Source organism: Phaenicophaeus curvirostris, chromosome 32 (genome assembly GCF_032191515.1).
Source record: "Phaenicophaeus curvirostris isolate KB17595 chromosome 32, BPBGC_Pcur_1.0, whole genome shotgun sequence".
Lineage (NCBI taxonomy): Eukaryota > Metazoa > Chordata > Aves > Cuculiformes > Cuculidae > Phaenicophaeus > Phaenicophaeus curvirostris.
In genome coordinates this window covers 248,787-265,797 of record NC_091423.1, presented here as the reverse complement: position 1 = coordinate 265,797, position 17,011 = coordinate 248,787, and positions in this window count along the sequence as shown.

Genomic DNA, 17,011 nt, shown 5'->3' with positions numbered 1-17,011 from the left:
AAGGGCAAAGACGGCCGGAGAAGTGCGGAATATACCGGAGAAGGGCAAAGACGGGCCGAGAGGTGCAAAGACTGCTGGAGAAGGGCAAAAAGGGGCAGAGAAGGGCAAAAAAGGGCGGAGAAGGGCAAAGACGGTCAGAGAAGTGCAGAAAATACCAGAGAAGGGCAAAGACGGGCAGAGAAGTGGAGAAAATAACGGAGATGGGCAAAGAGTGGCAGAGAAGGGAAAAGACGGGCGAAGAACGGCAAAGACGGGCCGAGAACGGCAAAGACAGGTGGAGAGGTGCAAAGACGGGTGGAGAAGGGCAAAGATGGGTGGAGAAGGGCAAAGACGGGCGGAGAATTGCGTAAAATACCAGAAAAGGGCAAAGACGGGCGGAGAATGTCAAAGAGGGGCAGAGAAGTGAAAAGATGGTCGGAGAAGCGCAAAGACGGGTGGAGAAGGGCAGAGAAGGGTGGAGAAGGGCAAAGACGGTTGGAGAAGGGCAAAGAAGATTGGAGAAGGGCAAAGACGGGCAGAGAAGGGCAAAGACGGCCGAGAAGTGCGGAAAATACCGGAGAAGGACAAAGACAGGCGGAGAATGGGAATGACAGGCGGAGAAGAGCAAAGTTGGGCAGAGAAGGGCAAAGTGGGGCAGATAAGTGCGTATAATATCGGAGAAGAGCAAAGACGGGCAGAGAAGAGCAAAGAAGGGCGGAGAAAGGCAAAGACAGGTGGAGAAGTGTGGAGAATACCAGAGAACGTCAAAGACAGCGGAGAAGTGCAAAGAAATGCGGAGAAGGGCAAAGACAGGTGGAGAAGTGTGGAGAATACCAGAGAACGTCAAAGACAGCGGAGAAGTGCAAAGAAATGCGGAGAAGGGAAAAGACTGGTGGAGAAGTGCAAATACAGACGGAGAAGAGCAAAGACAGTTGGGGAAAAGCAAAGACGGGTGGATAAGGGGAAAGACGGGCAGAGAAGTGCAGAAAATACCGGAGAAGGGCAAAAACGGGCGGAGAAGTGCAAAGACGGGCAGAGAAGGGCAAAGACGAGCAAGGAAGGGCAAAGACGGTTGGGGAAAAGCAAAGACGGGCTGAAAAGTGCAGGGACGGGCAGAGAAGTGCGGAAAATACCGGAGAAGGGCAAAGACGGGCGGAGAAGTGCAATGACGGGCGGAGAAGGCCAAAGACCGGCGGAGAAGGGAAAAGATGGGCGAAGAACAGCAAAGACGGGCCGAGAATGGCAAAGACGGGCAGAGAGGTGCAAGGACGGGTAGAGAAGGGCAAAAAGGGCGGAGAAGAGCAAAGACGGGTGGAGAAGTGCGGAATATACCGGAGAAGGGCAAGAATGGGCAGAGAAGGGCAAAGACGGGCGGAGAAGGGCAAAGACGGGTGGAGAAAAGCAAAGATGGGCGGAGAAGGGCAAAGACGGCTGAGAAGTGTGGAGAATATCGGAGAAGGGCAAAGACGGGTTGAGAAGGTCAAAGACGGGCGGAGAAGGGCAAAGTCGGGCAGAGAAGGGCAAAGTCGGGCGGATAAGTGCGTATAATATCGGAGAAGAGCAAAGACGGGCAGAGAACGTCAAAGAGGGGCGGAGAAGCGCAAAGACGGTTGAGAAGGGCAAAGAAGATTGGAGAAGTGCAAAGACGGGCAGAGAAGGGCAAAGACGGCCGAGAAGTGCGGAAAATACCGGAGAAGGACAAAGACCGGCGGAGAATGGGAATGACAGGCGGAGAAGAGCAAAGTTGGGCAGAGAAGGGCAAAGTTGGGCGGATAAGTGCGTATAATATCGGAGAAGAGCAAAGACGGGCAGAGAAGAGCAAAGAAGGGCGGAGAAAGGCAAAGACAGGTGGAGAAGTGTGGAGAACACCAGAGAACGTCAAAGACAGCGGAGAAGTGCAAAGAAATGCGGAGAAGGGCAAAGACAGGTGGAGAAGTGTGGAGAATACCAGAGAACGTCAAAGACAGCGGAGAAGTGCAAAGAAATGCGGAGAAGGGAAAAGACTGGTGGAGAAGTGCAAATACGGACGGAGAAGAGCAAAGACGGTTGGGGAAAAGCAAAGACGGGTGGAAAAGGGGAAAGACGGGCAGAGAAGTGCAGAAAATACCGGAGAAGGGCAAAAACGGGCGGAGAAGTGCAAAGACGGGCAGAGAAGGGCAAAGACGAGCAAGGAAGGGCAAAGAGGGTTGGGGAAAAGCAAAGACGGGCTGAAAAGTGCAGGGACGGGCAGAGAAGTGCGGAAAATACCGGAGAAGGGCAAAGACGGGCGGAGAAGTGCAATGACGGGCGGAGAAGGCCAAAGACCGGCGGAGAAGGGAAAAGATGGGCGAAGAACAGCAAAGACGGGCCGAGAATGGCAAAGACGGGCGGAGAGGTGCAAGGACGGGTAAAGAAGGGCAAAAAGGGCGGAGAAGAGCAAAGACGGGTGGAGAAGTGCGGAATATACCGGAGAAGGGCAAGAATGGGCAGAGAAGGGCAAAGACGGGCGGAGAAGGGCAAAGACGGGTGGAGAAAAGCAAAGATGGGCGGAGAAGGGCAAAGACGGCTGAGAAGTGCGGAGAATATCGGAGAAGGGCAAAGACGGGTTGAGAAGGTCAAAGACGGGCGGAGAAGGGCAAAGTCGGGCAGAGAAGGGCAAAGTCGGGCGGATAAGTGCGTATAATATCGGAGAAGAGCAAAGACGGGCAGAGAACGTCAAAGAGGGGCGGAGAAGCGCAAAGACGGTTGAGAAGGGCAGAGAAGATTGGAGAAGTGCAAAGACGGGCAGAGAAGGGCAAAGACGGCCGAGAAGTGCGGAAAATACCGGAGAAGGACAAAGACCGGCGGAGAATGGGAATGACAGGCGGAGAAGAGCAAAGTTGGGCAGAGAAGGGCAAAGTTGGGCGGATAAGTGCGTATAATATCGGAGAAGAGCAAAGACGGGCAGAGAAGAGCAAAGAAGGGCGGAGAAAGGCAAAGACAGGTGGAGAAGTGTGGAGAATACCAGAGAACGTCAAAGACAGCGGAGAAGTGCAAAGAAGGGCGGAGAAGGGCAAGGACTGGTGGAGAAGTGCAAATACGGACGGAGAAGAGCAAAGACGGTTGGGGAAAAGCAAAGACGGGTGGAGAAGGGGAAAGACGGGCAGAGAAGTGCGGAAAATACCGGAGAAGGGCAAAGACGGGCGGAGAAGTGCAAAGACGGGCGGAGAAGTGCGGAAAATACCGGAGAAGGGCAAAGACCGGAAGAGAAGTGCAGTAAATAACAGTGAAGGGCAAAGACGGCCGGAGAAGTGCGGAATATACCGGAGAAGGGCAAAGACGGGCCGAGAGGTGCAAAGACTGCTGGAGAAGGGCAAAAAGGGGCAGAGAAGGGCAAAAAAGGGCGGAGAAGGGCAAAGACGGGCCGAGAACGGCAAAGACAGGCGGAGAGGTGCAAAGACGGGTGGAGAAGAGACAAGATGGGTGGAAAGATGTGGAGAATACCAGAGAAAGTCAAAGATGGCTGAGAAGTACAAAGAAAGGCGGAGAAGGGCAAAATCGGGTGGAGAAAAGCAAAGACGGACGGAGAAGGGCAAAGACGGGCGGAGAAGGGCAAAGACGGGCGGAGAAGTAAAAAGAAGGGATGAGAAGGGCAAAGACTTGCGGGAAAGTGCAAAGACGGTTCAGGAAATGCAAAGACAGGCAGAGAAGAGCAAAGATGGTCAGAGAAGTGCGGAAAATACCAGAGAAGGGCATAGACGGGCAGAGAAGTGCAGAAAATAACGGAGATGGGCAAAGACGGGCGGAGAAGGGAAAAGACGGGTGAAGAACGGCAAAGACGGGCGTGGAAGGGAAAAGACGGGTGAAGAATGGCAAAGACGGGCGGAGAATGGCAAAAAAGGGCAGAGAGGTGCAAAGACGGGTGGAGAAGTGTAAAGACGAGTGGAGAAGGGCAAAGACGGGTGGAGAAGGGCAAAGACGGGCAGAGAAGGGAAAAGACGGGCAAAGAACGGCAAAGACGGGCGGAGAACGGCACAGACGGGCGGAGAAGGGCAACGACGGGCGGAGAAGGGCAACGACGGGTGGAGAAGGTCAAAGACGATTGGAGAAAGTCAAAGAAGGGTGGAGAAGAGCAAAGACGGTCAGAGAAGGGCAAAGAAGGGCGGAGAAGGGCAAAGAAGGGCGGAGAAGGGCAAAGACGGTTGGAGAATGGCAAAGACGGACAGAGAAGGGCAAAGACGGGCGAAGAATGGCAAAGATGGACGGAGAAGGGCAAAGACGGGTGGAGAAGGGCAAAGCCGGACGGAGAAGGGCAAAGCCAGGCAGAGAAGTGCAAAGACAGGTGGAGAAGGGCAAAGATGGGCGGAGAAGGGCAAAAAAGGGCGGAGAAGGGCAAAGAAGGTTGGAGAAGTGTGGAAAATACCAGAGAAGGGCAAAGACGGGCAGAGAAGTGCAGAAAATAACGGAGAACGGCAAAGACGGGAAAAGAAAGGAAAAGACAGGTAAAGAACGGCAAAGACGGGTGGAGAATGGCAACGATGGGCGGAGAAGGGCAACGACGGGCGGAGAAGTTCAAAGACGGGTGGAGAAGTGTGGGGAATTCCAGAGAACTTCAAGGACGGCGGCGAAGTGCATAGAAAGACGGAGAAGGGCAAAGACTGGTGGAGAACTGCAAATACGGACGGAAAAGATCAAAGACGGTTGGGGAAAAGCAAAGACGGGTGGAGAAGGGCAAAGACGGGTGGAGAAGTGCAAAGACGGGCGGAGAAGGGCAAAGACAGGCGGAGAAGAGAAAAGATGGGTGGAAAGATGTGGAGAACACCAGAGAAAGTCAAAGATGGCTGAGAAGTACAAAGAAAGGCGGAGAAGGGCAAAATCGGGTGGAGAACAGCAAAGACGGACGGAGAAGGGCAAAGACGGGCGGAGAATGGCAAAGACGGGCGGAGAAGTAAAAAGAAGGGCAGAGAAGGGCAAAGACGTGCGGGAAAGGGCAAAGACGGTTCAGGAAAAGCAAAGACAGGCAGAGAAGGGCAAAGACGGTCAGAGAAGTGCGGAAAATAACGGAGAAGGGCAAAGACTGGCGGAGAAGTAAAAAGAAAGGAATGAGAAGGACAAAGACTTGCGGGAAAGTGCAAAGACGGTTCAGGAAAAGCAAAGACAGGCAGAATAGAGCAAAGACGGGCAGAGAAGTGCAGAAAATAACGGAGATGGGCAAAGACGGGCGGAGAAGGGAAAAGACGGGCGAAGAACGGCAAAGACAGGCATGGAAGGGAAAAGACGGGTGAAGAACCGCAAAGACGGGCGGAGAATGGCAAATAAGGGCAGAGAGGTGCAAAGACAGGTGGAGAAGGGCAAAGAAGGATGGAGAAGGGCAAAGACGGGCAGAGAAGGGAAAAGACGGGCAAAGAACGGCAAAGACGGGCGGAGAATGGCAACGATGGGCGGAGAAGGGCAAACACGGGCGGAGAAAAGAAAAGACGGGTGGAGAAGCGGAAAGACGGGCGGAGAAGGGCAAAGACAGGCGGAGAAGGGGAAAGTCGGGCGGAGAAGTGCAAAGATTGGCGGAAAAGTGTTGAGAACACGGGAGAAGGGCAAAGACGGGCGGAGAAGACCAAAGACAGGCGGAGAAGGGAAAAGACAGGCGGAGAAGGGCAAAGATGGTTTGAGAAGGGCAAAGATGTTCGGAGAAGGGCAAAGACGGGCAGAGAAGGGCAAAGAGGGGCAGAGAAGTGCGGAAAATAAGGAGAAGGGCAAAGACCGGCGAGAAGGTGAACGACAGGCGGAGAAGAGCAAAGACGTGTGGAGAAGGGCAAAGATGGGCGGAGAGGGCAAAGAAGGGCGGAGAAGTGCGGAAAATACCAGAGAACTTCAAAGACATCGGAGAAGTGCAAAGAAAGATGGAGAAGGCCAAAGACAGGTGGAGAACTGCAAATACGGACGGAGAAGAGCAAAGACGGTTGGGGAAAAGCAAAGACGGGCGGAGAAGGGGAAAGACGGGCAGAGAAGTGCAGAAAATACCTGAAAAAGGCAAAGACGGGCGGAGAAGGGCAAAGACGGGCGGAGAAGGGCAAAGACGGGTGGAGAAGGGCAGAAAATACCGGAGAATGCAAAAGACCAAAAGAGAAGGGCAAAGATGGGCGGAGAATGGCAAAGAAAATAACGGAGATGGGCAAAGACGGGCGGAGAATGGCAAAGACCTAAAAGAAGGGCAAAGACGGGTGGAGAAGGGCAAAGACGGGCGGAGAGGGGCAAAGACGGGCGGAGAGGGGCAAAGACGGGCGGAGAATTGCAGAGAACACCGGAGAAGGGCAAGGACGGGCGGAGAAGGGCAAGGACGGGCGGACAAGGGCAAGGACGGGTGGAGAAGTACGGAGAATATCAGAGAAGGGCAAAGACAGGCGGAGAATGGTAAAGACGGTTGGAGAAAGAAAAAAAAAGTGCAGAGAAGGGCAAAGATGGACAAAAAACTGCAGAGACGGGTGGAGAAGGGCGAAGAGGGGCGGATATTGGCAAAGACTGGTGGAGGAGGGCAAAGATGGGCAAATAAGTGCAAAGAAAGGCGGAGATTGGCAAAGACGGGCGGAGAAGGGCAAAGACGGGCAGAAAAGTGCGGAAAATAATGGAGAAGGGCAAGGACGGGCGGAGAAGGGCAAAGACTGTCGGAGAAGGGCGGAAAATACCGGAGAAGGGCAAAGACGGGCGGAGGAGTGCAGAAAATACCAGAGAATGGCAAAGACCGGAAGACAAGTCTAAAGACGGGCGGAGAAGTGTAAATACGGGCGGAGAATGGCAAACACGGGTGGAGAAGTGTGGAGAACACCGGAGAAGGGCAAAGACGGGCGGAGAAGGGCAAAGACGGGCGGAGAAGTCTGGAGAATACGGGAGAAGGGCAAGGACGGGCGGAGAAGGGCAAAGACGGGCGGAGGAGGGCAAAGACGGGCAGAGAAGTGCGAAGACGGGCAGAGAAGTGCAAAGACGGGCGGAGAAGGACAAAGACGGGAGGAGAAGGGCAAAGACGGGCGGAGAATGGCAAAGATGGGTGGAGAAGGGCAAAGACGGGCGGAGAAGTGCATAGAATAATGGACAAGTTCAAAGATGGGTGGAGGGTGCAGAAAATGCCGGAGAAGTGCAAAGACGGGCGGAGACGGGCAGAGACTGGCAGAGAAGTGCAAAGACAGGCAGAGAAGGGTAAAGACAAGCAGAGAAGGGCAAAGAGAGGCGGAGAAGGGCTAAGATGGACGGAGAAGGGCTAAGACGGACAAAGAATCGCAAAGACGGGCGGAGAAGCACAAAGAAGGGCACAGAAAAGCAAAGACGGGCGGAGAAGGGCAAAGACCAGTGGAGAATGGCAAAGACGGGCGGAGAAGGGCGAAGACGGGCGGAGAAGGGCAAAGACGGGCGGAGAAGGGCAAAGACGGGCAGAGAAGGGCAAAGATGGGCAGAGAAGGGCAAAGACGGGCGGAGAAGGGCAAAGATGGGCGGAGAAGTGCGGAGATATCGCAGAAGGGCAAAGAGGGGTGGAGAAAGACGAAGACGGGCGGAGAAGGGCAAAGCCGGGCAGAGAAGGGCAAAGATGGGCGGAGAAGGGCAAAGACGGGCGGAGAAGGGTAAAGAAGGTTGGAGAAGTATGGAATATACCGGAGAAGGGCAAGAACGGGCGGAGAAGGGCAAAGACGGGCGAAGAAGGGCAAAGACGGGCGGAGAAGTAAAAAGAAGGGCGGAGAAGGGCAAAGACGGTCGGAGAAGGGCAAAGATGGGAAAGAATGGGCGGAGAAGGGCAAAGACGGGCCGAGAAGTGCAAAGACGGGCGGAGAAGGGCAAAGACGGGTGTAGAAGTGCAAAGAAAGGCGCAGAAGTGCAAAGACGGGCCGAGAAGGGAAAAGACAGGCGGGAAAAGTAAAAACGGGCGGAGAAGTGCAAAGACGGGTGGAGAAGGGCAAAGACGGGCGGAGAAGTTCGTAAATACCGGAGAAAGGCAACGACGGGCGGAGAAGTACAAACACGGGCTGAGAATGACAAAGACGGGCGGAGAAGGGCAGAGACGGGTGGAGAAGGGCAAAGACGGGCGGAGAAGGCCGGAAAAAAACGGAGGAGGCAAAGACGGGCGGCGAAGTGCAAAGACAGGCGGAGAAGGGCAAAGACGGGCGGAGAAGGGCAAAAATGGGCGGAGAAGAGCAAAGACGTTTGGAGAAGTGTAAAGACGGGCGGAGAAGGCCAAAGATGGGCGGAGAAGGCCAAAGACGGGCGGAGAAGGGCAAAAAGGGGCGGAGAATGGCAAAAAGGGGCGGTGAAGGGCAAAGACAGGCAGAGAAGGGCAGAGAATACCAGAGAAAGGCAAAGACGGGTGGAGAAGAGCAAAGACAATTGGAGAAATGTGGGGAATATGGAGGAAGGGCCAAGAAGTGCGGAGAAGTACGGAGAATGTTGAAAAAGTGCAAAGATGGGTGGAGAAATGCAAAGACGGGCAGAGGAGGGCAAAGACGGGCGGAAAAAGGCCAGGACGGGCGGAGAAGGGCAAAGACGGGCGGAGAAGGGCAAAGACGGGCGGAGAAGGGCAAAGACTAGCGGAGAACGGCAAAGACGGTTTGAGAAGGGCCAAGACGGGCGGAGTAGGCTAAAGACGGGCCTAGAAGGGCCAAGACGGGCCGAGAAAGGCCAAGACGGGCGGAGAAGGGCCAAGACGGGCGGAGAAGGGCAAAGCCGGGCGGAGAAGGGCAAAGATGGGAAAAGGCGAGCGGAGAAGGGCAAAGACGGGCAGAGAAGGACAAAGAGGGGTGGAGAAGGGCAAAGACGGGCGGAGAAGGGCAAAGACGGGCGGAGAAGGGCAAAGACGGGCGGAGAAAAGCCAAGACGGGCAGAGAAGGGCAAAGATGGGAAAAGACGGGCGGAAAAGGGCAAAGGCGGGTGGAGAAGGGCAAAGACGGACGGAGAAGGGCAAAGACGGGCGGAGAAATGCAGAGAATATGGGAGATGGGCCAAGACGTGCGGAGAAGTACGGAGAATGCCAAAGAAGTGCAAAGACGGGTGGACAAGGGCAAAGAAAGGCAGACAATTGCAAAGACGGGTGGAGAAGGGCAAAGACGGGCAGATAAGGGCAAAGACGGGCGGAGAAGTGCAAACATGGGCAGAGAAGAGCCAAGACGGGCGGAGAAGGGCCATGACGGGCGGAGAAGGGCCAAGATGGAACGAGAAAGCCCAAGACGGAACGAGAAAGCCCAAGACGGAACGAGAAAGCCCAAGACGGGTGGAGAAGTGTGGAGAATACCGGAGAAGGGCAAAGACGGGCGATGAAGGGCAAAGATGGGAAAGGATGGGCGGAGAAGGGCAAAGACGGGGGAAGAATGGCAAAGGCAGGTGGAGAAGTGCAAAGACGGGCAGAGAAGGGCAAAGACGGTTGGAGAAGTGCAAAGAAAGGCACAGAAGGGCAAAGACGGGTGGAGAAGGGAAAAGACAGGCGGAGAAAAGTAAAAACGGGCGGAGAAGGGCAAAGACAGGCCGAGATGGGACAAAACGGGCCGAGAAGGCCGGAAAAAAATGGAGAAGTCAAAGACGGCCGGAGAAGAGCAAAGAAGGGCGGAGAAGGGCAAAGACGAGCGGAGAAGTGCGGAAAATACCGGAAAAGGGCCAAGACGGGCAGACAAGGGCAAAGATGGGCTGAGAATGGCCAAGACGGGCGGAGATGTGCAAAAATGGGCGGAGAAGGGCCTAGACAGGCGGAGAAATGCCAAGACGGGCCAAGAAGAGCAAAAACGGGCGGAGATGTATGAAAAATACTGGAGAAGGGAAAAGATGGGCGGAGAAGTACATAGAATAATAGAGAAGGGAAAGACGTGTGGAGAAGTGCGGAAAATACCGGAGAAGGTCAAAGATGGGCTGAGAAAGGCAAAGACATGTGGAGAAGGACAAAGACGGGCGGAGGAGGGCAAAGACAGGCAGAGAAGGGCAAAGACGGGCGGAGAAGGGCAAAGACGGGCGGAGAAGTGCGGAAAATACCGGAGAAGGGCCAAGATGGGCGGAGAAGGGCCAAGACGGGCGGAGATGTGCAAACATGCGCGGAGAATGGCCAAGACGGGCGGAGAAGGACAAAGACGGGCGGAGAAGGACAAAGACAGGCCGAGAAGGGTAAAGACGGGCCGAGAAGAGAAAAAATGGGCGGAGATGTATGAAAAATACCGGAGAAGGGAAAAGACGGGCAGAGAAGTACGGAGAATAATGGAGAAGGGAAAGACGTGTGGAGAAGTGCGGAAAATACCGGAGAAGGTCAAAGATGGGCTGAGAAAGGCAAAGACGTGTCGAGAAGGACAAAGACGGGCAGAGGAGGGCAAAGACGGGCGGAGGAGGGCAAAGACGGGCGGAGGAGGGCAAAGAAGGATGGAGAAGGGCAAAGAAGGGTGGTGACGTGCGGAAAATACCGGAGAAGGGCAAAGACGGGCGGAGAATGGTAAAGACGGTTGGAGAAAGAAAAAAAAAGTGCAGAGAAGGGCAAAGATGGACAAAAAACTGCAGAGACGGGTGGAGAAGGGCGAAGAGGGGCGGATATTGGCAAAGACTGGTGGAGGAGGGCAAAGATGGGCAAATAAGTGCAAAGAAAGGCGGAGATTGGCAAAGACGGGCGGAGAAGGGCAAAGACGGGCAGAAAAGTGCGGAAAATAATGGAGAAGGGCAAGGACGGGCGGAGAAGGGCAAAGACTGTCGGAGAAGGGCGGAAAATACCGGAGAAGGGCAAAGACGGGCGGAGGAGTGCAGAAAATACCAGAGAATGGCAAAGACCGGAAGACAAGTCTAAAGACGGGCGGAGAAGTGTAAATACGGGCGGAGAATGGCAAACACGGGTGGAGAAGTGTGGAGAACACCGGAGAAGGGCAAAGACGGGCGGAGAAGTGCAAAGACGGGCGGAGACGGGCAGAGACTGGCAGAGAAGTGCAAAGACAGGCAGAGAAGGGTAAAGACAAGCAGAGAAGGGCAAAGAGAGGCGGAGAAGGGCTAAGATGGACGGAGAAGGGCTAAGACGGACAAAGAATCGCAAAGACGGGCGGAGAAGCACAAAGAAGGGCACAGAAAAGCAAAGACGGGCGGAGAAGGGCAAAGACCAGTGGAGAATGGCAAAGACGGGCGGAGAAGGGCGAAGACGGGCGGAGAAGGGCAAAGACGGGCGGAGAAGGGCAAAGACGGGCAGAGAAGGGCAAAGATGGGCAGAGAAGGGCAAAGACGGGCGGAGAAGGGCAAAGATGGGCGGAGAAGTGCGGAGATATCGCAGAAGGGCAAAGAGGGGTGGAGAAAGACGAAGACGGGCGGAGAAGGGCAAAGCCGGGCAGAGAAGGGCAAAGATGGGCGGAGAAGGGCAAAGACGGGCGGAGAAGGGTAAAGAAGGTTGGAGAAGTATGGAATATACCGGAGAAGGGCAAGAACGGGCGGAGAAGGGCATAGACGGGCGAAGAAGGGCAAAGACGGGCGGAGAAGTAAAAAGAAGGGCGGAGAAGGGCAAAGACGGTCGGAGAAGGGCAAAGATGGGAAAGAATGGGCGGAGAAGGGCAAAGACGGGCCGAGAAGTGCAAAGACGGGCGGAGAAGGGCAAAGACGGGTGTAGAAGTGCAAAGAAAGGCGCAGAAGTGCAAAGACGGGCGGAGAAGGGAAAAGACAGGCGGGAAAAGTAAAAACGGGCGGAGAAGTGCAAAGACGGGTGGAGAAGGGCAAAGACGGGCGGAGAAGTTCGTAAATACCGGAGAAAGGCAACGACGGGCGGAGAAGTACAAACACGGGCTGAGAATGACAAAGACGGGCGGAGAAGGGCAGAGACGGGTGGAGAAGGGCAAAGACGGGCGGAGAAGGCCGGAAAAAAACGGAGGAGGCAAAGACGGGCGGCGAAGTGCAAAGACAGGCGGAGAAGGGCAAAGACGGGCGGAGAAGGGCAAAAATGGGCGGAGAAGAGCAAAGACGTTTGGAGAAGTGTAAAGACGGGCGGAGAAGGCCAAAGATGGGCGGAGAAGGCCAAAGACGGGCGGAGAAGGGCAAAAAGGGGCGGAGAATGGCAAAAAGGGGCGGTGAAGGGCAAAGACAGGCAGAGAAGGGCAGAGAATACCAGAGAAAGGCAAAGACGGGTGGAGAAGAGCAAAGACAATTGGAGAAATGTGGGGAATATGGAGGAAGGGCCAAGAAGTGCGGAGAAGTACGGAGAATGTTGAAAAAGTGCAAAGATGGGTGGAGAAATGCAAAGACGGGCAGAGGAGGGCAAAGACGGGCGGAAAAAGGCCAGGACGGGCGGAGAAGGGCAAAGACGGGCGGAGAAGGGCAAAGACGGGCGGAGAAGGGCAAAGACTAGCGGAGAACGGCAAAGACGGTTTGAGAAGGGCCAAGACGGGCGGAGTAGGCTAAAGACGGGCCTAGAAGGGCCAAGACGGGCCGAGAAAGGCCAAGACGGGCGGAGAAGGGCCAAGACGGGCGGAGAAGGGCAAAGCCGGGCGGAGAAGGGCAAAGATGGGAAAAGGCGAGCGGAGAAGGGCAAAGACGGGCAGAGAAGGACAAAGAGGGGTGGAGAAGGGCAAAGACGGGCGGAGAAGGGCAAAGACGGGCGGAGAAGGGCAAAGACGGGCGGAGAAAAGCCAAGACGGGCAGAGAAGGGCAAAGATGGGAAAAGACGGGCGGAAAAGGGCAAAGGCGGGTGGAGAAGGGCAAAGACGGACGGAGAAGGGCAAAGACGGGCGGAGAAATGCAGAGAATATGGGAGATGGGCCAAGACGTGCGGAGAAGTACGGAGAATGCCAAAGAAGTGCAAAGACGGGTGGACAAGGGCAAAGAAAGGCAGACAATTGCAAAGACGGGTGGAGAAGGGCAAAGACGGGCAGATAAGGGCAAAGACGGGCGGAGAAGTGCAAACATGGGCAGAGAAGAGCCAAGACGGGCGGAGAAGGGCCATGACGGGCGGAGAAGGGCCAAGATGGAACGAGAAAGCCCAAGACGGAACGAGAAAGCCCAAGACGGAACGAGAAAGCCCAAGACGGGTGGAGAAGTGTGGAGAATACCGGAGAAGGGCAAAGACGGGCGATGAAGGGCAAAGATGGGAAAGGATGGGCGGAGAAGGGCAAAGACGGGGGAAGAATGGCAAAGGCAGGTGGAGAAGTGCAAAGACGGGCAGAGAAGGGCAAAGACGGTTGGAGAAGTGCAAAGAAAGGCACAGAAGGGCAAAGACGGGTGGAGAAGGGAAAAGACAGGCGGAGAAAAGTAAAAACGGGCGGAGAAGGGCAAAGACAGGCCGAGATGGGACAAAACGGGCCGAGAAGGCCGGAAAAAAATGGAGAAGTCAAAGACGGCCGGAGAAGAGCAAAGAAGGGCGGAGAAGGGCAAAGACGAGCGGAGAAGTGCGGAAAATACCGGAAAAGGGCCAAGACGGGCAGACAAGGGCAAAGATGGGCTGAGAATGGCCAAGACGGGCGGAGATGTGCAAAAATGGGCGGAGAAGGGCCTAGACAGGCGGAGAAATGCCAAGACGGGCCAAGAAGAGCAAAAACGGGCGGAGATGTATGAAAAATACTGGAGAAGGGAAAAGATGGGCGGAGAAGTACATAGAATAATAGAGAAGGGAAAGACGTGTGGAGAAGTGCGGAAAATACCGGAGAAGGTCAAAGATGGGCTGAGAAAGGCAAAGACATGTGGAGAAGGACAAAGACGGGCGGAGGAGGGCAAAGACAGGCAGAGAAGGGCAAAGACGGGCGGAGAAGGGCAAAGACGGGCGGAGAAGTGCGGAAAATACCGGAGAAGGGCCAAGATGGGCGGAGAAGGGCCAAGACGGGCGGAGATGTGCAAACATGCGCGGAGAATGGCCAAGACGGGCGGAGAAGGACAAAGACGGGCGGAGAAGGACAAAGACAGGCCGAGAAGGGTAAAGACGGGCCGAGAAGAGAAAAAATGGGCGGAGATGTATGAAAAATACCGGAGAAGGGAAAAGACGGGCAGAGAAGTACGGAGAATAATGGAGAAGGGAAAGACGTGTGGAGAAGTGCGGAAAATACCGGAGAAGGTCAAAGATGGGCTGAGAAAGGCAAAGACGTGTCGAGAAGGACAAAGACGGGCAGAGGAGGGCAAAGACGGGCGGAGGAGGGCAAAGACGGGCGGAGGAGGGCAAAGAAGGATGGAGAAGGGCAAAGAAGGGTGGTGACGTGCGGAAAATACCGGAGAAGGGCAAAGACGGGCGGAGAAGGGCAGAGACAGGCGCAGAAGGGCAAAGATAGTTGGAGAAGGGCAAAGGCGGGCGGAGAAGGGCAAAGATGGGCGGAGAAGTGTGGAGAATACCGGAGAAGGGCAAAGACGGGCGGAGAAGGCCAGAAAAAAAAGGAGAAGTCAAAGAGGGCCGGAGAACAGCAAAGAGGGGCGGAGAAGGGCAAAGACGGGCGGAGAAATGCGGAAAATACCGGATAAGACCAAAGACGGGCAGAGAAGTACAAACACGGGCTGAGAATGACAAAGACAGGTGGAGAAGGGTAAGACAGGCGGAGAAGGGCAAAGACAAGCGGAGAAGTGCAAAAACAGGCGGAGAAGTGCAAAGACAGGCGGACAAGTATAAAGACGGACGGAGAAGTGCAAAGACCGGCAAAGAAGGACAAAGAGGGGCGGAGAAGGTCAAAGATGGGCGAAAAAGATAAAAGACAGGCAGAGAAGGCTGGAAAAAAACGGGCCGAGAAGGCAAAGACGGCCGGAGAAGAGCAAAGACGGGCGGAGAAGGGCAAAGATGGGCAGAGAAGTGCGGAAAATACCGAAGAAGGGCAAAGACGAGTGGAGCAGTACAAAAACAGGCGGATAATGACAAAGATGGGTCGAGAAGGGCAAAGACGGGCGAAGAAAAGCAAAGACGGGCGGAGAAGGACAAAGACAGGCGGAGAAGGGCCAAGACGGGCGGAGAAGTGCGGAAAAGACTGGAGAAGGGCAAAGACGGGCGATGAAGGGCAAAGATGGGAAAGGATGGGCGGAGAAGGGCAAAGACGGGGGAAGAATGGCAAAGATGGGTGCAGAAGTGCAAAGACGGGCAGAGAAGGGCAAAGAAGGGAGGAGAAGTGCAAAGAAAGGCGCAGAAGGGCAAAGACGGGCGGAGAAGGGAAAAGACGGGCGGAGAAGGGAAAAGACAGGCGGAGAAAAGTAAAAACGGGCGGAGAAGGGCAAACACGGTTGAAGAAGTGCAAACACAGGCGGAGAAGGCCGAAAAAAATGGAGAAGTCAAAGACTGCCAGAGAAGAGCAAAGACTGGCGGAGAAGGCTGGAAAAAAATGGAGGAGGCAAAGATGGAAGGAGAAGAACAAAGACAGGCGGACAAGGGCAAAGACGGGCGGAGAAGTACAAACACAGGCTGAGAATGACAAAGACGGGTGTAGAAGGGCAAACACGGGCGGAGAAGGGCAAACACGGGTGGAGAAGGGCAAAGACAGAAGGCGAAGTGCGGAGAATACTGGAGAAGTTCAAAGATGGGCAGAGAAAAGCAAAGACGGGCGGAGAAAATCAAGGACGGTCGGTGAAGGGCAAAGACGGGCGGAGAAGGGCAAAGATGGGCGGAGAAGGGCAAAGACAGGCGGAGAAGGGCAAAGACAGGCGGAGAAGGGCAAAGACGGGCGGAGGAGGGCAAAGACGGGCGGAGGAGGGCAAAGACGGGCAGTGAGGTGCGGAAAATACAGGAGAAGGGCAAAGATGGGCGGAGAATGGCAAAGACGGGTGGAGAAGTGCAAAGACGGGCGGAGAAGTGCACAAAATACCCGAGAATGGCAAAGAAGAACGGAGAAGTGCAGAAAATACTGGAGAAGATCAAAGACGGTTGGAGAAGGGCAGAGGCGGGCGGAGAAGTTTGGAAATTTGCGGAGATTGGCAAAGACGGGCGGGAAAGGGGAAATACGGGCAGAGGCGGGCGGAGAAGTTCGGAAAATTGCGGAGATTGGCAAAGACGGGCGGTAAAGGGGAAATACGGGCAAAGACAGGCAGAGAAGGGCCAAGACGGGCGGAGAAGTGCCAAGACAGGCCGAGAAGTGTAAAGACGGGCCGAGAAGGGTAAAGACGGGCCGAGAAGGCCCAAGGCAGAACGAGAAAGCCCAAGACGGAATGAGAAAGCCCAAGACAGACCGAGAAGAGCAAAGACGGGCGGAGAAGTGCGGAAAATACCGGAGAAGGGCAAAGACGGGCGATGAAGGGCAAAGATGGGAAAGGATGGGCGGAGAAGGGCAAAGACGGGGGAAGAATGGCAAAGGCGGGTGGAGAAGCGCAAAGACGGGCAGAGAAGTGCAAAGACGGGCAGAGAAGGGCAAAGACGGTTGGAGAAGTGCAAAGAAAGGTGTAGAAGGGCAAAGACGGGCGGAGAAGGGAGAAGACAGGCGGAGAAAAGTAAAAACGGGCGGAGAAGGGCAAAGACGGGCCGAGAAGGGCCAAGACGGGCCGAGAAGGGCCAAGACATTCGGAGAAATGCGGAGAGTACAGGAGAAGGGCAAAGACGGGCGGAGCAAGGCCAAGATGGGCGGAGAAGGGCAAAGACGGGTGGAGAAGGGCAAAGACGGGTGGAGAAGGGGAAAGATTGGAAAAAACAGGCGGAAAAGGGCAAAGATGGTCGGAGAATGGCAGAGACGGGCGGAGAAGTGCACAAAATATTGGAGAATGGCAAAGAAGCACGGAGAAGTGCAGAAAACACTGAAGAAGATCAAAGATGGGTGGAGAAGAGCAGAGGCGGGCGAAGAAGTTCAGAAAATTGCGGAGATTGGAAAAGACGGGCGGGAAAGGGCAATTACGGGCCAAGACGGGCGAAGAAGGGCCAAGACGGGCCGAGAAGGCCCAAGACGGGCCGAGAAGAGCAAAGACGGGCGGAGAAGTGCGGAAAATACCGGAGAAGGGCAAAGACGGGCGATGAAGGGCAAAGATGGGAAAGGATGGGCGGAGAAGGGCAAAGACGGGCCGAGAAGTGCAAAGACGGGCGGAGAAGGGCAAAGACGGGTGTAGAAGTGCAAAGAAAGGCGCAGAAGTGCAAAGACGGGCGGAGAAGGGAAAAGACAGGCGGGAAAAGTAAAAACGGGCGGAGAAGTGCAAAGACGGGTGGAGAAGGGCAAAGACGGGC